This window comes from Giraffa tippelskirchi, chromosome 11 (assembly GCF_054371585.1).
Source record: "Giraffa tippelskirchi isolate mGirTip1 chromosome 11, T2T-mGirTip1v1.2.pri, whole genome shotgun sequence".
In the NCBI taxonomy this organism is placed as follows: domain Eukaryota; kingdom Metazoa; phylum Chordata; class Mammalia; order Artiodactyla; family Giraffidae; genus Giraffa; species Giraffa tippelskirchi.
Genome location: NC_137285.1, coordinates 119472776 through 119495828, shown reverse-complemented (window position 1 = coordinate 119495828; position 23053 = coordinate 119472776). Strand labels below are relative to the sequence as shown.

Here is a 23053-nt window from a genome sequence, read left to right as displayed (position 1 = left end):
ACAAATCAAGGTCAGTGCTATTTGTGTTAAGGGCATTACAGTTTATGATACCCTGAGAGAGAAATAATTTGTGTCAGCATGACTTGGGCCTTGCTCAGCTTGAAATGATAAACGTCACTATTATTGTGTTAAGGAGCATTTGGCAGTCTTGGGGCCTGGTCTGCTTTACAGAAGGAACCACAATCCCCTCAAAGGCCCTTTCCTTGCTATGCAGAGTGGATACTGCCTGTTCCAGTTAATCTGAGCATCAGTTCATCTCCCCTCAAAATGGCATCCTCCCCACCTGCCACCAAGACAAATTGTGTTACAGAGGATTGTCAGTCTCTGTATTTGCTTTGGCTCATTTACTGCTTGTATTTTTGTACAGAGACTTTTTAGGGGGAAAATGTAAGTTTAATTTTGCTTGTATAAATAGGTAACTTACAAGGTAGATAATTTGGCTTTATGTGGTCTTCTCTTTCTACTGATGGAAATGGCAGTTGCAAAAATTTTCCTAATTGTGAGCAAAACATTTGGATGGTTATTTATTTAAAAAACCAGCAGGTTTACCTTGCCCTGGAAATAGGTTTAAAAGGACATTTTTTTCTCTCTTTATGTAGCTAAGCAAAAGCTGTGGTCCTGTCTTCATGGTGTGCTGAGCTCAGAGGATGATGTGGCATGATATACACAAGGAGATTCATTGACAAGAAAACTCCTGAGTCCAAACTTAAGGCCAAGGGCTGGAAATGAAGCAAATGGCACCAGACAGGAGCTCTCCCTGGGTAAGTCTGGGCTGCAGCCGAGAGTGCAGCATATGGGTCTTGAGTGGGTTGGGGACTCTACTTGCATCTGTGGTGAAATTGGTTAATGCAGCAGGTGCAGCCACCCCAGCAGCCTGTGAAACTTTGGCAGAAAAGACTAAACACGTGTTTTTGAGCTGCTCAAGTTATCAGCTTGGGATCCAAGATGAAGCATTGCTGTGGATGTGGAGAAGCTTAATAGAGATTGTTGCTGCAGCTGTAGACGAGCATCCCTCTGGTTTTATGAAACAACTGTTAGAGTATATGAGGTGGTGGTGGAAGAGTAGATGTTGTGGGATGATCATGTTTTCCTGCATATATTTGTGGAAACAAGATGGATCCCTTCAAACTGAGCAATCCCCAGGTGTTCTTGGACATTTGGGCCTGGTGGGGGCTTCAGTGGGGGAGAGACTAGATTTCTTAAAGCTCTCAAACCAGAAATCTTGGATTTCTTCTTTCCCTTGCCCTACTTCCAATCTGTCAATAAGCCCTAATGGTTCTACCTGTAAAATCAAAATGAATTCATCAGCATCTCTTTACTTCTGCTTCTATGATGCTAGATAGACTGCTGGCATTGCTTTCTCGATTTACTAAGCTCCTGACTGCTGTTTCAGCTCTCTTCCGTATATTATTCACTGTCTGTACAAAGTTAACTTCTAAAAATAAAGATCAACCTTGTCATTTCCCTACTAAAATGCACCAGTGACTTAACATCCTGCTGGTTATAAAATCAAATCTTACATATGCCTATAAGGACCTAAAGATCTGACCCCCTCTCCAGTCCCTTCTCTTACCATTCTTCCCCTTGCTCTCTGCACTGGAGCCACATGACATTTTGTTTTAGGAACAGGAACATTCATTCTCACTTCAGAGCCTGGGCAACAGCTGTTTCCTTTGCCTACGTTGAGCTTCTCCTGGCTCCTCAGTTTCTATGTCCAGCAACAGAGAGCCTTTCTTGGACACCCAACTTAAAGTAGCCCCATTTCCATCATTCTGATATTTTCACATTAGCATTTGCAACCACCTAATAGTTTATTAATTACTTTTATCTACCTATCTATCATCTCTCTAATCTAAGCTAGCTACTAGTTTTTGGTATAGTTTATGGGGTAGATGAATTAATATTTGAATAGTGGCTAGCTATGAACTAATTTTACTAAGCATTTCTGCCAGTGTTAGACTGCAATACATGGGTGTGAGGATTTTGAATGGATCCTCAGATCCTGAAACAGTGCTCGGTGCATAGTAGTCGTTCAATAAATATTTGTTGAATAAATGAAACAGCCTAAGTGAGTAATTGAAAAAAGTAAAGAGGATAGACTCATCTTCATTCCCTGAGTGTATGAAATGCATCTTACCTGTCACGCATAGTTAAAATGTTTTAGTGTTTCCCAGGAAACAAGTAATGTGCAAAGTGCTCTTCTAGTGCCTCTTTTAATACTTACTGCAGCCATCTGAGTTACATACTATATTATTTCCATTTTATAGATGGAGAAAGTGAGGCTTAAAGAGATTAAGGAACTGCTATTTAAGTCAAAGAGCAGCATCTCGAATCACTTGATTCTATCTAGTAATCTGTTAGTATGGTTTCATTCCAGTAATGTGTTTTTTAAAGTTATAATTTTTTAAAGAAAATTTTATGTCTTATAGCAATAAAAATAATCATAATTATAGAACAATAAACGGTCAAAAGCATCTTTTCTTGCTTCTTTCCTGTTCTGGGTTAAAGTGCTACCTTTTGGCAGAAACAGTTATCAACAAATGACCAGATTATAAATATCAAATATGGGAACAAGACCCTGACTGCTCCATTACAGATTGTTTTTTCAGCTTTCAGGAAAGGAAGAAATATAGTGAAATAATCTCAAGTTAAAGGGTATGATAAAGAGACCTAGAATAATTAGTAATCCCTTCCTGTCCAGTAGGAAAAACACTTAAAAAAAAAATTCTGGGCCCCTTTTGGAGGCAGTTTGGAGGCAGTGTGGGCCCTTTTTGGAGCACCTAACTCCACAGGGTACTCGGCTCCCAGGAGCAGCCTTCTTTGGAAGGCAGCCCCACAGCCAGCTTTCAGTAGGCCTGGCATTTGTCTCCTTGTGTCCATCCCACTGGGTTCCATGAAAACAGATGGAGTTGATTCCTAATCGACCTGCTGCGCTTGGGTGTGATGCTTTCAGACATGAAATCTTGATTAACAGCAAATGCTAATTGAAGCAGTGAATTATTAAAGTGTTTTTCCATAAATGATAAATGTTGTTGTTGGCTCTTTTTCCTCTTGTGACATCCTGAAACTTTCCAAAAAGTTGCTAGCTTTGTCCAGGGAAAATGGGAAGTGGTGGCTGCATTTGATGGCATTTGTGGTGACCTGTTTGTGCTCTGTGGCCAGGCTTCACTGTGGATGAACCACCTTTTCTCTTGGAATCACCTCAACCAAACAAGGTAATCATCTTTCCCTTAAACACAGGACTCTGTCCAAATGAGCTCATCCAGCCTCCTCGCTTCAGTGCCCATCAGTAGCTGGTGACTCCCATTCTTTACCTCAGACTCAGATTTTTCCCCTGAGCCCCAGACTTATAAACAGCATTATTATTTGACAACTCCACCTGATCCCCCATGGGATCTCAATGTCATATTCTTTCATTTAATTATCTAGCACCTATTATATGTCCCCAGGGCCACTTTGTTCTAAGCACTGGGAGAATATTAATGAACAAAATAGATATAGCTCCTTGTGGCACTTACATTCTAGTGGGGAGGGGAGGAGATAAGTAAACTAAAGCAACAAAAGGGGCTCGGGGAGTGCTGAGCATTGGAGGTAGTGATGGCAGAGGTAGAAGTTTTTACAGAGTACTCAGGGAATGTCCTGTTAGATGGTATTTGAGAAGAGACTTAGCGCTAAGGTTTAAATATAAAAAATAAAACTATATTATATTCCAAATTGTCTTTCCTTAGAAATTTCCCCCTTGTCCTGCATTCACAATCTCCAGGAATGTTGCATATAATCACTAGAGTCACATCCATGGGGTCTTCCTCCCCACTTCAGTGTTCTTAGGAGAAATCACCCTCTCATCTGTCCTGAATTCTTGCTAGCCCCAAGCAGGAACTTACAGAGGCATCAGGTAGAGTCTTCTGCCTCTTGTCCACCTTTCACTGGCTCCTCCCATGGGAGAAAGAAGAATGGATCTAACAGACCAAATGGAGAGAGTCTGTCATCTATTCATCCAGTTTCTCTAGTGCTCTCTGGTTGCATTCCTCAAACTTTAATGTTCTTAGGAGTGAGGCAGAGAATCTTACTCAAATACAGACTCTGATCCAACAAGTGTTTGCCATAGGTCTAAGGTTCTGTGTTTCTCTTGTACTCTCAGGTAATGCTGATGCTGCTGGTCTGTGGGCCATACTCAAAGGGGCCACCAGAGTCTATAGGATGTGAGAAGGCGTTAGTCCTTCTTGCTATGTACTTTTTCAGCAGCTCCAACTCTTCTCATGTGTAGGACCCAATATATGGCTTTGAGAGCAAGTATTAGGAAGCCCATTTTCACTCTAAATTCAAGCCATGTACTCCAATCCACATTTATCAGATTAAAGCCTTTTGCTTGATTTCTGTTTGACCCCTGTCTGTTATTCTGTTCAGAAGTCAGGAGAGTGAGAGAAAGATTTTGTGTGTTGTTATAATTTACATTTTATGTGTGAGGAAATCAAATCTTAATAAGATTGAACAACTGATTTAAAGCCAAACAGGGAGGAAGTGCAGACTAGAGTTTGAAGCCTTTCACTTTGATCCTAGCATTTACCCGCTCACCTGCTGTTTTATGCTGCCACTGCGAAACTGCCCTGCCTAGGGAATCTGGTCCCTCTCTACCGTGTGATTCCTGTCTCTATCCTCTGCTTTGTGCACCTCCCCACTAGTCACAATTTCTTTACCCCTTTTTGCTCCTTGGCTCTCTTCTTACCTATCAATATGCAGATCAAGGTCTAACTCCTTTATGAAGCTTTTCTTTTGATGCCTCAGCAGGAAATAATAACTTGCTATTTGTCGGTTTACTGTGCACAGAAGTCCATCCTTTCCCTTGCAATGTTATTTCATTTATTTGTTACATGACAGTTTCCTCCACTGTTTTGAAAGATCAGAATAGTGCTTGATTCCTCTTTTCTTCCCAGCACCCTGCTCAGAGCTTACACTTATTAAAAGCTAAATATGTATTGAATGAATGTTTAATGCTTATGTTGGAACTTAGTGGCCAAATGCTTCTGTGCTCAGCCTTCCTATTTCTGCATCCTCCTCTTTATTTCCTTGCATTTTGTTTGAAGTGTCCGTTTCCTTCTGTATGAGCAAAAATGAGCAAAAATAGGGAGGGCAGTGGCAATGCCTTATTATGTTAGAGACCTGTTCATTGTTTGGTGAGGACCTTGCAAAACTTGTGGTAAAATAAAAACTTGATAATAAAATATTTTTGCATCCTAAGAAGAGCAGAATACAACCTTTAACTCACAGTTAAAAGAACCAGCTCTTCAGTTAACAAGTATATGATCTTGGGCTAGTTACCTAAATCATATGAACTTTACTGTCCTCATCTGTAAGATGGTGGTATTGACATCTATATCATAGAGTTATTGAGGGATCAGATGAATAGCATCTTAAAGAATAGTAGGGGCTCAAAAACTGTCAATCCCCCAGCTTCCTCTTGTCTGTTCTTGCTGCCAATATGAGGGTTAGTCTCTCATCAGACTTGTTTCTCTCTACTTCCTGTCTCTCCCTCTTTTGTCCATTTTATATTTGCTGCCATGGTCCTCTCCCTAAATCCAGTTTTTACCCTAATCCTTTTGCTCCAATATTCGATCACCAACAAGATAAAAATCCAAGCGGTGTTATTCCAAGGGGCCCGCTTCCTGTGCCCCGGTACCAGCTCCTATTTCAGGCAAAGTAGAACCACATACAGTTCTACTTTTTCATCCCTAGGCCATTTCTCCTGAGGTTCCATCTGCTAATTATGCCCAACTGTTACTTAGAATTCATATCTTTTCCTCAAAACACAATGCTGGTCTTAATTTCCCAGTTACCAGATAGAATGTATGACATGTGTAGCCCAATTAAGGTAATTAGTTTTGCATTTCCTTGTTGAAATAGTACTTTTCCTATTGTTTGAAAAGGCCCATTTAATCTTGCCTCACCATTTTTCCTCTTCTACCAGATGTTAAAATCTTCAGGAACAGGGACTATCTTCAATTTCATGTACCTTGGCATTCCAGTCACTGCCTAACATGCAACCTCATGTTCATCCAACCCTATGTGGAACAGTATACTCTGTGACAGGCATTCATTACATGAAAATAAATACCAAGACAAGGCCTAGGGAGATTTCTCACCATAATTATGGAAACAGACAATAAATAGGTGGATGTAGCAGATAGAAGTGTCCATGGATTCTTTGTAACTCCTTTCTTTAAAACGGTGAGGTCTTTTCCCTGTCCCTTGAATCTGGGTGTTCTTATGATCTGCTTTTCCAAAAGAATGTAGCAGAGCTGACACTGCATGAGTTTTCACAGCATGTGCTCTTAGGAGACTGGAATAATGAGAACAAGTCAAGGCCAGATTTGTTGAGGATGAGAGGCCATGTAAAAAGATGGAGGCCCAGCCTTTCTGGCCATCTCTCCATGAATGAATTCAGGCAACCATGTGGAGCAGAGATGAGCTGTCCCAGCTGAGAACCCCAATTGCTGACTCACTGAATCATGAGAAATAAATGATTGTTATTTTAAGTAGCTGAGGTTTAGGGTGTTTTTAACGTGTCAGAAACTAACTGATACAGTGGAATAAGTACTGTTATTGTCGTTGTTCAGTTGCTAAGTCGTGTCCAACTCTTTGTGACCCCATGGACTGCAGCATACCAGGCTTTCTTGTCCTTCACTATCTCCCAGAGTTTGCTCAAACTCACATCCATTGAGTCAATGATGCCATCCAACCGTTTCATCCTCTGTCACTGCCTTCTCTTGCCCTCAATCTTTCCCAGCATCAGGGTCATTTCCAATGAATCGGCTCTTTGCATCATGTGGCCAAAGTATTGGAGCTTCAGCATCAGGTCTTCCAATGAATATTCAGGGTTGATTTCCTGTAGGATTGACTGGTTTGACCTCCTTGGTGTCCAAGGGACTCTCAAGAGTCTTCTCAAATACCATAGTTTGAAAGCATCAATTCTTCAGCACTCAGCCTTCTTTATGGTTCAACTCGCACATCTGTACATGACTACTGGAAAAACCATAGCTTTGACTGTACAGACCTTTATTGGCAAAGTGATGTCTCTGCTTTTTAATACTCTAAGTTTGTCATAGCTTTTCTTCCAAGGAGCAAGCGTCTTTTAATTTTGTGACTGCAGTCACTGTCCACAGTGATTTTGGAGCCCAAGAAAATAAAGTCTGTCACTGTTTTTGAGCATAATCTTGCTAGCATGTGAAATGAGTGCAATTGTGTGATAGTCTGAACATCCTTTGACATTGCCTTTCTTTGGGATTGGAATGAAAACTAACCTTTTCCAGTCCTGTTGCCACTAAGTTTTCCAAATTTGCTGGCATGTTGAGTGCAGTATTTTAACAGCATCATCTTTTAGGATTTGAAATAACTCAGCTGAAATTCCATTCACCTCCACTAGCTTTGTTCATATTAATGCTTCCTAAGGCCCACTTGACTTTATACTCCAGGATATCTGGCTCTAGGTGAGTGACCACATAGATCAATGTAGTACACCCAGCCTATTAGGGGCAGGGCTCAGAGAGGAAAAATCTTCTAGAAGTGATATTTTACCTTAATATTTCATGTGCAAAAGTTTCCAGAATTAATAGTTGTGGGGGGACCATATAGTAGGTTTTTAACAAAATTATATTGCTTTAATTATATAATTTATTTATCTGCCTTAAATAAAATATGATCATGATTGTGTCATTTTCTCATATTAAAAAAGAGGTAGGATGGGATGGGGAGGGAGGTGGGTGGGGGGTCCAGGAAGGGGAACACATGTAAACCCATGGCTGATTCATGTCAATGTATGGCAAAAACTATTACAATATTGTAAAGTAATTAGCCCCCAACTAAAATAAATAAATTTATAAAAAAAATAAAATAAAATAAAATAAAATACCAAAAAAAAAAAAAAAAGAGGTAAATTGTCAGAACAGTGTATGGGGAAAAATTTTTAAGACTATTTACCATGGACAGAGGAACCTGGTGGACTACAGTCTATGGAGTCACAAAGAGTCAACACAGCTGCGCAACTAAGCAGAACACAGCACACCAATTATGAAACAGCTAACACTCTGACATATAGTGTACTTAGGACAAAAACAAGATAAAAATTCAAAACATATATAGTAAATGGAACAGGCAGTGGAATTAGCTGGTGGAAAAAGGAAAGAATATTAAAGAACTAGATTTCAAGAGAGCTTCATGGAAAAGGAAAAATAAGGAATAAATTGTAAATAATAGGGAATGCCTAAAACTCAGAGAAAATAAGGTTCCATTCAAAATAGAACTAACAGGAGAGAGTGTTTCATAAGGAAAAATGATAAGAGCAAAACATGGAGGCAAGTAATGGCTCATCTGGAGAATGAGTGGAACACTTGGAAGTAATAAGAGTAATGGGTAGGGGTTGGTTTTGGAAAGATATATGGCCCTTATGGCAGTGGTTCTTGAATACTAGAATAAGGTAGTTTTATTGTATTTTGTGGAAATGGGAGCTGTTGAGTATTTTTAGTAAGACCACAACATTATCAGGGTTCTGTGAAAAACCCATCCTATGTGAAACCGTTGTACCTAGTGGCAACACTAAGGTTTTTCTCCTGAAAACCGGAGGCAATTCTTCTAATGTCCAGTTTGCTTTTTTACCTCCAAACTTATGTGATCAAATCAAGTTTAGGAAAATACTAGGAAAATGTTTAGATATGGAGTTTGGGCATATTCCAATCTAGAAAGTGGTTAATAAGCATACACTTCTCATTTGAGAAGCACCTGACTTAGGCATGATTGATCTAAATCCCTATTGCTCTCCTGGTCCATACTCCAGCTTTTCAGGTTCACATACTTGCTTCTCAGTATAGGCAGACTGTATCAATTCAGTGATAGGCTCAGCAGTGCCCCATATTCTCTATTGACCATGGTAGCAAAATAGGAGATGGTAAAGAATTATTCTTTATTACCCAAATATCTAATGATACTTTTTCTTGGCTAACGATCTAGGATTTGAAAAATAAGTAAGATGTTTTTGCTTCCCCTTATGAGCTATTAAAGAAAGCAGATACTTAAAAATACAGCCTTCAAGGTGCTCTGATGGGTGATATGAATTAAATTAGCTTCAGTTTTTTTGTTTCTGGTGAGCCTTGCTGTTTGCAAAGATTGGAACGCGAAAAACTTTTATTTTCCTAGACTTCCTTTCAGAAAGCTAGGGTTCTGTGTAAGTTAGGTTCACCAAGTTGATCACTGGAAGGGCAAATTCATGCCCCTTTGGTTGTTTCCTGCTGGCAAGCACTGTCTTGGGGCACTGTGGTTATTCTGCTGCAGCATGCAGAGGCCCATTTGCCAGTTTTGTGGTAGGCAAGAGGCAGTTTCAGTTGAAATGCTGGCAACTTTATATCTTTGATTTCCTGATCCCTGGTATGGTGATCCCTGGATCATTGGTATGGTGCGTGCTTTTTACTCCGTTCTGTGGTGCTCTGCGAGTCAATTTTAAGAGAGTAGCCTGGAACCCTAGCAACAGTGTATGAGTCTAATTTCCAGTATTAAATCTGCTACTTAAAGTACTTATGTGGTCTCTTTTTTGTGCACTGAACATTTACAGATGGTATAAAAGGTGTATAAACAAAGCAATTGAGAATCCAGCCAAGTGCATGACTAATTCTGCTTGGGAGATTTAGAGATGTTTCCATGGAGGGAGTGACAATACTATGTATCATGAAGGATGACTAGTAATTATTATTCGGTAGGTAGCTAAGTGTGGAAAGGGCAGTCTAGGCATTGAACAGAACTTGTGTAGAAGCACATAGTTGTCAAAGATAATAATGTTCAGGGAATGATAAGTAGACTACTGGAATATCTACTGCCATGTTAAGTCCATCTTTTAGTACATTCTTTTAATGATACAGTTACACCTCAGTTAATGTTTGCCATAGACTGCCAGTTCTTTACAGTGCTTTTCATGTTACAAATAGATATATTAGTATATATATATAGCCCATGTCTAGTCAACTGGTATATAGAGAGGTTCAGGAACAGTTTAGTAAAGTGATTAGGATGTGGGCTTGGCAATCAGACTGCCTTGATGTTGTCCACTTTCCATTTTCTTCTCTGTCAAAATAGACAATAATAGTACCTTTCCACTATAGAATTGTTCTGAGGATTAGAATTAACATGTGTAAAATACCCAGAACATAGTAAACATGCAGAGTACCCTCAATAAATGTTAGTGTGGTAATTTATTTTTCTCAGAATTTCACTGTCTCAGCTGGTGAGTGCTCTGTGTGCCAGCTTGTACTCTTTGCAGTTGAAATGACCTTCACAGATCTGTTTGTTTGCTGCCCTATGGTATTTCTTTATACTGTTATTAACTTGTTTTTGAGAACTATTTTGACCTTTTCTGGCTATTAAAAGGTATTCCAAGAGAGTACTCATAGTGCCTAAAAATTGCCAAGAAAGATTTTCATCCTGGATGTTAAAATGCAAAGTTTATGATGGTTCAGGGCATTTGATGTAATGGATAAGGCAACAGAAGATAAATATCAGTATAAATTGGTGGAAGTCCTTTGACATTTTAAAGGGTATTGTAAAGATGACAACAGAACAACAGTTGTTTGACAGAACCTGAAAGGAACTTTGGAAGTGGTTCAGAGATTCTGCTAAAACAACTCTGAGACTTTAATTTTCTCACTTCCAAGAAAATATTTCCTACACTAAAAAAGCTATATTATATTTTCTTTATAAATCTATGCTATCTATTTGTATTGTCTTCTTTCATCCTTGTCAACTCTTCCACATTTCCTGAGATCTTTGAGACTTGACTTATTACTGTTGATTCCATAGACTTTCCTGCCAACACTCAGAAAAACTTACAGCTGACAAGCTTCGGCTCTATCCAGTTTCAACTATATGGCAATTCAGTAAAACTACAACATAGGCCCCAGTTGTCCAGCAATTTTGACCTTCTCTTTACATTAGCAGGGCTTCCTTGATAGCTCAGTTGGTAAAGAATCCGCCTGTAGTACAGGAGACCCCAGTTTGATTCCTAGGTCAGGAGGATCCACTGGGAGAAGGGAAAGGCTACCCACTCCAGTTTTTCTGGCCTAGAGAATTCCATGTACTGTATAGCCCATGGGATCACAAACAGTCTGACATGACTGAGAGACTTTCACTTACATTAGGAACCTCTACATTCAGCTCAGTTCAGTTCAATCGCTCAGTCGTGTCCGAGTTTTTGCGACCCCATGGACTACAGCACGCCAGGCCTCCCTGTCCATCAGGTGGTCAAAGTATTGAAGTTTCAGCTTCAACATCAGTCCTTCCAGTGAACATTCAGGACTGATCTCCTTTAGGATGGACTGGTTGGATCTCCTTGTAGTCCAAGGGACTCTCAAGCGTCTTCTCCAAAACCACAGTTCAAAAGCATCAATTCTTCGGTGCTCAGCTTTCTTTATAGTCCAACTCTCACATCCATACATGACTACTGGAAAAACCATAGCCTTGACTAAACAGACCTTTGTTAGCAAAGTAATGTCTCTGCTTTTTAATATGCTATCTAGGTTGGTCATAACTTTTCTCCCAAGGAGTAAGCATCTTTTAATTTCATGGCTGCTGTCACCATCTGCTCTGATTTTGGAGTCCAAAAAAAATAAAGTCTGCCACTGTTTCCACTGTTTCCCCATCTATTTGCCATGAAGTGATGGGACCAGATGCCATGATCTTAGTTTTCTGAATGTTGAGCTTTAAGCCAACTTTTTCACTCTCCTCTTTCACTTTCATCAAGAAGCTCTTTAGTTCTTCTTCACTTTCTGCCATAAGGGTGGTGTCATCTGCATATCTGAGGTTATTGGTATTTCTCCTGGCAATCTTGATTCCAGCTTGTGCTTCATCTACATTGTGCGTCATCTTCATCTGCAGCTTGTCCTCTACATTAGGAAAGACCTGAAGTTTGCCCTCCCATACTGCCCACAGAGTACTGCTTTTTCTCGAAAGAAATTGATATCGATGTTTGCATACCCCATCCTTGGATTTGCTTCATCACACTACACTTTTTAAATTTTTTGCAAACTTTTCCTAACCTAGAATAAAACTCTTCCCTTTATTGTTATTATTAATACAATTCTTTCTTCTCATTCTTTCTCTTAACCAATATTTACTGAAGGATCTACTATGTATGTTCTTGGCTTTTGGGATTCAGGACAGAAAGATGTCATCCCTATTCCCAGGAAACATTCAGTGTGATGGAAGAGTCAAAGTAGTAAGACCGAATAGCAGGCAATTCAAGCTATTAGATAAACAGCTGCAGAATTCTGGGACATACAACCAAACCTTCCTTGAGAAGAAAAACTAGAGTTTAATCTTTTTTTTTTTTACTAAAATTCTTATTATATTTTTCAAAGAAGTGATGCCAGTAACTGTACAGTGGCTTAGTTACTTTCTTTTTTTTTTTCATTTTAAAAGATCTTCAGAGTATTCTTTTTATTTGCCCTTTTTTTAAAATTTATTTTTAAATTAGTTTATTTATCTATTTTTTGACTGTACAATATTGTATTTGTTTTGCCATACATTGACATGAATCCACCATGGGTGTACATGTTTTCCCCTTCCAGAACCCCCCTCCCACCTCCTTCCCCATCCCATCCCTCTGGGTCATCCCGGTGCACCAGCCCTGAGCACCCTGTATCATGCGTTGAACCTGGACTTGAAAGGCAGCTAGAGATGGCAGAGATTTGGTTTCCTGTTGTTTGATTATTTTTAACAGTTTTCTTGAAATATAATTCATACCTCATACAATTCATACATTTAAAGTATACAATCAGTGGCTTTTATAGTACTCACAGATATATGGATCTATTACCACATTCAATTTTAGAATATTCCATTACCCCCACAAGAAACTCCATTACCCCTTAGCCCTCACACCAGCTATCCCTACCCGTCTCTCCCCTATTTGTACGAAACCACTGATCTACTTTCTGTCCCTCTATATTTGCCTATTCTGAACATTTCATATAAACAGAATCATACAATATATAGTATTATGTGACTACCTTTACATAGCAAAGTTCTCAAGATTTATGTATGCTGTAGCATATATAAGTATTTCATTTATTATTGCTGAGTAATAATGTATTATATTGGAGAAGGAAATGGCAACCCAGTCCAGTATTTTTGCCTGGAGAATCCTATGAACAGAGGAGCCTGGTGAGCTACTGTTCATGGGGTCACAAAGATTCGGAAATGACTGAGTGACTAAGCACAATAATCATTACATAGATATACTACATTTGATTTATTTATTCACAATTCTATGGACATTTGAGTTGTTCCCACTTTTGGGCATTACAAATAAAGCTCCTCTGAATATTCATGTATGAGTTTTTGTGTAGACATGCCTTTCTGTTTTTTGGTATATATACCTAGAAGTAGAATTGCTAAATTATATGAAAAACTCTGTGCCTAACTGTTTATAGAACGCCCAGATTTTTCTTGAAAATGGCTGCATCAAAAAAAAAGAAGAAAAGAAAATGGCTGCATCATTTTACACTTTTGACCAGCAGAGTATGAGTTTCAAAATTTTTCACATCCTTGCCACATTTGTTATTGTCTGTCTTTTCATTGTAGTCATCCTCAGTTCAGTTCAGTCGCTCACTTGTGTCTGACTCTTTGCGATGCCATGGACTGCAGCACGCCAGGCTTCCCTGTCCATCACCAACTCCTGGAGCTTACCCAAACTCAAGTCTATCGAGTTGGTGATGCCATCTAACCATCTCATTCTCTATTATACCCTTCTCCTCCTGCCTTCAGTCTTTTCCAGCATCAGGGTCTTTTCCAATGAGTCAGCTCTTCGCATCAGGTAGCTAAAGTATTGGAGCTTCAGCATCAGTCCTTCCAATAAATATTCAGGACTGATTTCCTTTAGGATGGACTAGTTGGATTCCTTGCAGTCCAAGGGACTCTCAAGAGTCCTCTCCAACACCACAGTTCAAAAGCATCAATTCTTCGGTGCTCAGCTTTCTTTATAGTCCAACTCTCACATCCATACATGACTACTGGAAAAACCATAGCTTTGCCTAAATGGAACTTTGTTGGCAAAGTAATGTCTCTGCTTTTTAATATGCTGTCTAAGTTGATCATAACTCTGCTTCCAAGGAGTAAGCGTCTTTTAATTTCATGGCTGCAATCACCATCCACAGTGATTTTGGAGCCCAGAAAAATAAAGTCAGCCACTGTTTCCACTGTTTCCCCATCTATTTCCCATGAAGTGACGGAACCAGATGCCGTGATCTTAGTTTTCTGAACGTTGAGCTTTAAGCCAACTTTTTCACTCTCCTCTTTCACTTTCATCAAGAGGCTCTTTAGTTCTTCTTCACTTTCTGCCATAACGGTGGTGTCATCTGCATATCTGAGGTTATTGATATTTCTCCCAGCAATCTTGATTCCAGCTTGTGCTTCCTCCAGCCCAGTGTTTCTCATGATGTACTCTGCATATAAGCTAAATAAGCAGAGTGACAATATACAGCCTTGATGTACTCCTTTTCCTATTTGGAACCAGTCTGTTGTACTATGTCCAGTTCTAACTGTTTCTTCCTGACCTGCATACAGGTTTCTCAAGAGACAGGTCAGGTGGTCTGGTATTCCCATCTCTTTCAGAATTTTCCACAGTTTATTGTGATCCACACAGTCAAAGGCTTTGGCATAGTCAATAAAGCAGAAATAGGTGTTTTTCTGGCACTCTCTTGTTTTTTCAATGATCCAGCGGATGTTGGCAATTCAATTTGATCTCTGGTTCCTCTGCCTTTTCTAAAACCAGCTTGAACATCTGGAAGTTCACGGTTCACGTATTGCTGAAGCCTGGCTTGGAGAATTAATGCAAAGAAATAAACAGTAGAATGGGAAAGACTAGAGATCTCTTCAAGAATATCAGAGATACCAAGGGAACATTTCATGCAAAGATGGGCACAATAAAGGACAGAAATGGTATGGACCTAACAGAAGCAGAAGATATTAAGAAGAGGTAGCAAGAATACACAGAAGAACTATACAAAAATGATCTTCATGACCCAGATCACCACAATGGTTTGATCACTCACCTAGAACCAGACATCCTGGAATGCGAAGTCAAGTGGGCCTTAGGAAGCATCAGTACGAACAAAGCTAGTGGGACTATCCATACCCAGTGGATAGTCCTCCTAGTGGCTATGAAGTGGTAACTCATTGTGGTAGAAACTTTGTTTTACTTAGCTTCATATTCATACTAACACAGTGCCTGGCACATAGTGGGTAGTTTAAATTTTAGAACTGAGGGAGAGGAAGAAGACACATGTTGGCAGAAGGAACAAAAAATTCAAAGGTACAGGATAAGAGAAAGTAGATTGTATTTGTTAGAAACTCAGTATATTAGAGCATAGATTTATTTGGAGAATTTTCAGGAAATAAAACTGACAGATGCCATCATGTACTGGGCAACTTTTTTTTTTTTTGTACTGGGATTCAGCAGTGAGCAAGTAAATGAAATCTCTGCACACAAGGAAGTTTGAAAATGAAAATATTATAAAATTAGCAAAACAGAGCATTTCAGAAATTAAATATTTTGAACAAAATTATATCACCTAACATGATGGAGAGTAACCTAGGAAGGAGTGGGGCTACAGTAGCTTGAATGAAAAAGAATTGACACATTTAAGCAAAGAACTGAAAAATAAAATAAGAGAACAAATACAACAAAACAGAAACAGACTCACAGTTAGATAGAACAAACGAGTGGTTACCAGATGGAATGGAGGGGCAAAATAGTGAATGGGATTAAAAGGTACAAAATACTAGAGGTAAAATAAAAAAGTTCCAAGGATGTAATGTACAGCATATATTACACAGTCAATATTTTGCATTGTATGGAATGTAACCTATAAAAATATTGAATTACTGTGTTTTACATCCGAAACTAATATATTTTGAGTCAACTATACTTCAGTAAACACAACAGGAAAATTGCTCAGTTATATGAAGCCCTGGTGTATGAGCACTCCAGTCAGAATGAACAGCAAGGGCAAAGACCCTAAGCCAGTGCACGCATTAGAATGCATTGGGCAGAAAGTAAAAAAAAAAAAAAATACCCAGTGCAAAGTGGCTTAAAAATAGGGATTTACCATTTCGTGCAATAAGAATGTGGTGATGGATGATCCCAGGTTTGGTTAGTTCAGCAGCACAGCTATGACACCAGGGACCCAGGTACTTTCCATTTTCCCACTCTGTCATCTTTAGAACGTTTTCCTTGTTACTGTGTCGTATGTGGCTGACAGTGGACTTCCATTTGGTCTGCTAGACAGTCAAATGTGGCATAGGTTATATCCAATAAGAGAGTGGTAGGGTTCACGAGGTATTCTCACATTTTTCTTTACTTTCAGATTTTAGTGATGTTTTGTAGTTTATGAGCCTAATTAAATGGATTAATTTTTTTAAATAGAGGAGTCTTCACAATACTTATTTGTGGAATGGGAAATGATTCTGAAAATTTTTTAAACTCCACATTTTATGACAAGGAATATTAAAATAATTGTCAAACTTAATGCTGAATTACATGTATTTCTCTTTTAAAACAGTAAATACTCCACATTTATTGACCTTTTCTGCAGTAAGCATGTCATTAGTTTACTACCTGGCAGATAGTTTTGAAAAAATAAACTCATTTAATTTCTTCTTTAAGGGAAATATGATGTTGTATTAATGAAATAAATTTAAGACATGGCATGAACATTTTGAAAATGATTTTTTGGAACTATTTCCACTGTGATTTTGTCGCTGAAAATGTTTTGTATCTCCCATAATGTTCTCCTTAATGCATACCTTAAAAAGGTAAAAATAATTTTCTAAAATTCAAAAAATGTTCTAAAGAGTTTCAGTAGGTTTTAAACTCAGCTGGTTAAAATATATAAATGCATCACTTTCTCATTTATTTCTAAGACCAACTAAGGGTATTTTCTCTCAAATTTATATGAAGGCATTTGTTGAATAGTGGAGAGGATTGAAAATTAATTTTACTGTTTAGTAAGTGTAGCCAAAGAAACTTGTTCCCTTTGAAATTGTTATGCTATTTATATCTCTATTATTTTGAAGTATAATTTTCATTTATGAATGCCATTAAGAACTAAATATCGAAATACTTGGAACTTAGAACCAAATTGTTGGCTCAGTATATTACAAAGTGTTAAACCAGGGCTTTTAGAAACCTTATTACTGTCACTACAGTTTACTAATAGGATTAATACAATATCATCTCTATGACGTTATATTAAAATATGATTAATTTTATAAGAGTAAGAATGCCTTGTATCTTTAAAGAACAAAATACTTGGAAATTATGCTTTATTTTGTGTTTATTACATATTTTTATAAACAGCACTATTGAGATATAATTCATATACCATACAATTCATTCATTTAAAGTGTGTAACTCAGTGTTTTTTAATATAGTCACAGATAAGTGCAACCACCACCACATTCAGTTTTAGGACATTTTCATCAACCCCAAAGAATTCCTATACCCATTAGCAACCATTCCTCTATTTCTCTTCTCCAAACTCCCAGTTCTAAGCAACCACTAATCTACTTTCTATCTCTGTAGATTTGCCTATTTTGGACATTTCCCATAAATGGAATCATAATTTATGGGCTTTGGTGACTGACTTTTTCACAAAGCTTTCAAGGTTCAGCTGTGTTATAACATGTATCAGTACTTCATTACTTTTAATGACCAGATAATATTCTGTTGTGATGGATATAGCACATTTTGTTTATCCATTCTTCCACTGATGTTTATTTGGATTGGTTTTACCTTTGGGCTGTTGTAAATAGTGCTACTGTGAATATTCATATGGGCTTCCCTAGTGGCTCAGCAGTTAAGAATCTGCCTGCAGTGCAGGAGACACAAGTTCGATCCCTGGGTCAGGAAGATCTTCTGGAGGAGGAAATGGAAACCCACTCCAGTATTCTTGCCTGGAAAATCCCATGGACAGAGGAGCCTGGAGGGCTACAGTCCATAGAGTCACAAAGAGTCAGACACAACTGAGCAATGAGCATGCACGAAGATTCATATATAGGTCTTTATTTAAACACCTGTTTTCAATACTTTTGGTTTTGTATGTTGGAGTAGAATTGCTGGATCTTATGGTAAATTAACTTTTTGAGGAACTGCCAAACTTTCCACAGTAGCTACAGCATTTTAAATTCCCACCAGCAACGAATGAGGACTTCAATTAATCTATACATCCTTGCCAATGGTTCTTATATTCTAGTTTTTTTATGATTATTATTATTAAAGTCATCCTACTGGCTATGAAGTGGTGTCTTACTGTGGTTTGATTTACATTTCCCTAACAACTAATGATGTTGAGCATCTAATCATGCCCTTATTGGTTGTTTGTATATTTTCCTGTCCAAAGGAAAAATTCTGTCCTTCATCCATTTTTAAATTGGGCTGTTTATCTTTTTGTCATTGAGTAGTAAGAGTTTTTTTTTTTTTAGATATTCTGGCCACTAGACCCCTTATTGGATGTATGGTTCACAAATATTGTCTCTTATTCTGAAGGTTGTCTTTTCACTTTTTTATTGTATCCTTTGATGCACAGAAGTTTTAAATTTTGGTGAGTGTTTATCTATTTTTTTCTTTTGTTATATGTGCTTTTGTTGTCGTATCTAAGAAATCATTGCCAAATCTTAGGTCATGAAAACTTACCCCATGATTTCCTTATAAGGGTTTTATTATTTTATCTCTTACATTTAGGTCTTTAATCCATTTCAAGTTGAGTTTTATTAATGGTATAAGAAAGATGTAGTATCATTCTTTTGCACATGACATCTAGTTGTTCCATCATTCTTTGTTGAAAAGACTGTTCTTGTTTTTTCCCCCATTGATTGTGTTGGCACCATTGTCAAAATTTAGTTAACCTTAGATATGTAAGCTTATTTCTTAGTTCCATTCCACTGATCTGTATGTCTGCCTTTCTGCCAGTACCACAGTCTTGATTACTATTATTTTGTATAAGCTTTGAAATCTGGAAATGTGAGTCTTCTTACTTTGTTCTTCTTTTCTAAAGTTGTTTTGGCTATCTGAAAAGGCTATATACTGCATAATTCCATTTATACGAAATTCTGGAAATGGCAGAACTATACAGACAGTAAGAAGATTGCCAGAGGAGGTTTGAATAAGTGACACAGAGGGGATTTTTTTTTAGGATGATAAAACTGTTCTGTATGAAGTTGTATTGATGGATACGTAACACTGTGCATTTATCAAAATCCATAGAATTTAGAGCAGTAGAATGATCCTTAATGTATGCAAATTTAAAAAGTAATTTAGGAGATAGGGGATCCCAAGATACAATGCAGTCTTTTACAAAAGAATCTAATTGTATTACAATCTAATTATATTACACTTGTATTACAAAAGGTTATATAGGGGCGCTTTTTTTAAATAAAATTCATCTTATTTGTGAATATTAAAAATTATCTTTATTTGTGAATATTAAACACATTTTAACATGAAACTTAAAAAATAACATGTATTTGGAACATACAGCGCAGGATGCTTATTAAAGAGTGTCCTTGGAATCACCACCTGGGGTAGAGAAGCAAAGGGAGCAGGGAGCAGGGAGTTGTAGAGGGAAAAGTCAAACTGCAATGTAGACCCAACCACAAGGGGAGCTCAGGAGCTAGAATGACCCTTTAGAGTTGTTCCAAGTTAGGCCTAGATAGCCAGTACTTTCAATGAGTCTAGATATGGAACAGCCCAGGAATGGGTGAGACATTAGGCAAGGCAGCTCTCTGTAATCTCTAAAGTTGCTGACAATTGATGGCTTTCTACGGACAGCACCCCAAGCTGATACAGCAAGTCCTTCCTTGAAATGGAATCTGATCATGCATCATGGAATCCACCACAGGTGGTAGCCAGATCATACAGATACAGGAGGTCAAAAGTGAGCCAGTCTCTATAATCTGATGTCAAGAGAAGAGTGATAAGGTGGATTCAAGATCAGACAAGCTTCCAGAGTCCAGGGGGTTGTGCCTGAGTGTGAATCATGCCATGGCCAAAGTTAGAGGAAGGGAGCAGTCAGAAGACCAAAGAGGCAAACAAAGTCTTCACAATGCTTCAGGATGAGAGGGCTTTGAAAATAGCCAATTTATGCCGTAGCAAATTTTTCACCCCAAAGACCAAGAGCCAGCAATTGACTGTGTGGCAATGTGAAGGAAGAAGGAAGAAGCAGTAACTAAGAGCTTTGAATGACATGAGCTTGGAGTTCCATAACTGGGAGAAAAATTCATGCTGGTCGTGCTCAGCAATAATACTGAACTGTTGCCTGACAGGAGGGAGAAAATGCTTTAATTGGTGGAGAAGCCTCTTTAAGTTTGAATCTTTAAGTAGACCTCAAATACCTCTCCCAGATATGTAGAGGAGCACAAAAGCAAATTCTCCTATTGATTATGCCTTCTCATTCTTTGCCAGTGAGATCCAGCACTGTCTCCTGAAGTCCAAGGAGGTCTTATCTCATGTACAGTTCTTATTACTGGGTTCATATAGACATGTGGTATGGCTGGCCATTTGAACACTTCTTATATTTTCCTTTGTATATATAAAATTCACATTTCCAATGTAAACCTGGAACATTCATAATTTGTTTTCTGGTTCTTTTTCCATTCCAAGAATCATCTTGTTGCTAAAAGTGAAGGACTCCAGTCAGATCCCTTCCTTCATGGGTGCTAGTAGTCATTCCATGCTGTATGCTTAGTTTCTGTCAGTCTCTTTACATTTTGCATCCACTCGGCCTCTCAGGGACAGATGTCTCTGATAACCTGGTGGATCCCAATGACTGACCTAATAAGATCTGAGTCTTAAATTCCTTGTGCCAAATTACCCATTTGGATTGTCTAGCCTACTAACTTGTGGGTATCATTTCATAATGTCAAGACATTGTGTCTAGCTGAATCGAATTTTGCACAATATCAGTGGGGAAAACTTCACTTCTAACTGTAGAGGCCTCATACTTTCTATAGTGTCATGAAATGTTCCTTGTTACCTGCTAGTAAGGTAAAGAGGCCAACTCTTTTCACTTGGTTATCAGCTGGAAAAACTTCACCTGGGCTAATTCTTCTTCCAGTTATCTGCCCTTGGTCTTTCAGACTGCTTTGCCTCGAATATCCTGTTTTTTTTCCCCCAAGTCTGTGGCTCAGCAGTGACTTTATTTCTTAATTGACAACCATATCTTCTATTCTAATTCTTATCTGAGTTTTCTACTCTATTTTTTGTTATTTCTTATCAAGGAAATGTATTTTAAAATAAGTATCCCAAAGAAATATCTGCTGACTTTCTTAATTTTTCAGTTCAGTTCAGTTCATAGAGATTTGTAGAAAGATAACTCTACAGAATACTTTTCCACAAGAGTCTACCTCTGACTTAGAAGTCTTTCTACTTTACATTTCTGTAACTTTAGCATATAATTTGCATAGATAGATGGATGGATAGATAGACTGGCTCATTCAAATGCAGTCATTTTTAAGAAAAGAATGGAGTCTTCCTAACTATAGATTGGATGTTTTGTCTTATTTCTTCTAAACTTAAAGGCAGTCTTTCCCTGTCTAATTGCTATCAGTTTTCTAAGCTATGTTACAAGTTGAGATGGGGCGGGGTGGTAACTTGGAGAATGATGAGTGTGCTTTCCAGGCAGCGGAACATGGAGATCCAAGTCTCTGAGGCCATAGGGGCCAGGAATATCTAGGAGACTGGGATGGCTAGAATACAGTGAGTGAAAGGAAGATTGTTTGGAACTGAGGTTACAGTGCTGGGGTGGGATAAGGCAAGAAGTTCAGATCTTTTGGAACCTTAGAGACCATGATAAGCACACAGGAGTTTTCTCTGAGGAACATGAGAAATTATCTGTTCTCTTTCACCTCTTCTTCTTCTTTTCCAAAAACATCTTTTATTTTTAGTTTTTCCAACTTTTAATTTAATTTTTATTTTTTACCCTCCTTCTCCCTTCCTAGTTTTTCTAACTTTTAAAGTTGGAGTAAAATACATGTAACATAAAACATACTATCTTAACCATTTTCAGTGTATAGTTCAGTAGTATTAAGTGCATTCATATTGTGTAGCCATCACCAACATCCATTTCTAGAACTCTTTTCATCTTACACAGCTGAAACCATTCACTTCAGCTCGGGACTTGAATCCAGCCAAAACCCAAGGTTTTCCAACTGAGATTACACACCTAGTTTCAGGACTTAATGAAGCTCAGGTTCTTGATGTCTCATCACAGAAAGAACTCAGTGAGAGAGAAAGTAATAGGTAAGAAGTGGATTTATTTAGAGAAGTAGCTCAGTCGATAAAGAATTTGCCTTCAGTGCAGGAGAGCTGGGTTTGATCCCTGGGTCAGGAAGATCCCCTGGAGAAGGAAATGGCAACCCACTCCGGTATTCTTGCCTGGAAAATCCTATGGATAGAGGAGTCTGGTGGGCTACTGTCCACATGGTCGCAAGAGTTGGACAAAACTGAGAAACTAAACCACCATCACCACACTCCACAGGTAAGAGTATGGGCCATAGCAGAGGGCAAGTACAGCCTTGATATGTGGTGTGTGGTTAACTTTTATGAGCTGGGTAATTTCATGGGCTAATGTGTGGGAGGATTAATCTAACTATTTTAGGGAAGGGGCAGAGATTTCCAGGATCTGGACCACCATGCACTTTTTGGCCTTTGATGGTCGGTCTTGAAATTGTCATGATGTCTCTGGTGTGTCATTTAGCTTGTGGATGCATTACAATGAGTGTATACTGAGGGTCAAGATCTAGTAGAAGTTGACCTTCTGCCATCTTGGGCCCATTTGATTCTAATCAGTTTATGTTGTGTTCTCAGATCATGTCATTCTTTCAAAGGCTGTGCTTTGCCCCCTTCCTCCATGTTTCTCAACTGAAGTTCTGTACCCATTAAACAGCAACTCTCCATGATCCCCTCCCTGAAGCTCTTCACAACCACCCTTGTACTTGCTTTCTTTTTATAAAATCTTCTCTT

General features: G+C 38.4%; 1 protein-coding gene across 1 annotated transcript in view; it reads left to right on the top strand.

The window, feature by feature from the left end:
• Positions 1–599: 599 nt before the first annotated feature.
• Positions 600–23053, top strand: part of SYT9 (synaptotagmin 9) — a 319437-nt gene continuing 296983 nt past the window's right edge. The window contains exon 1 of the mRNA XM_081540901.1: positions 600–761. The gene's annotated coding sequence lies outside the window, so the exon portion shown is untranslated. The remainder of the gene's footprint in view (positions 762–23053) is intronic.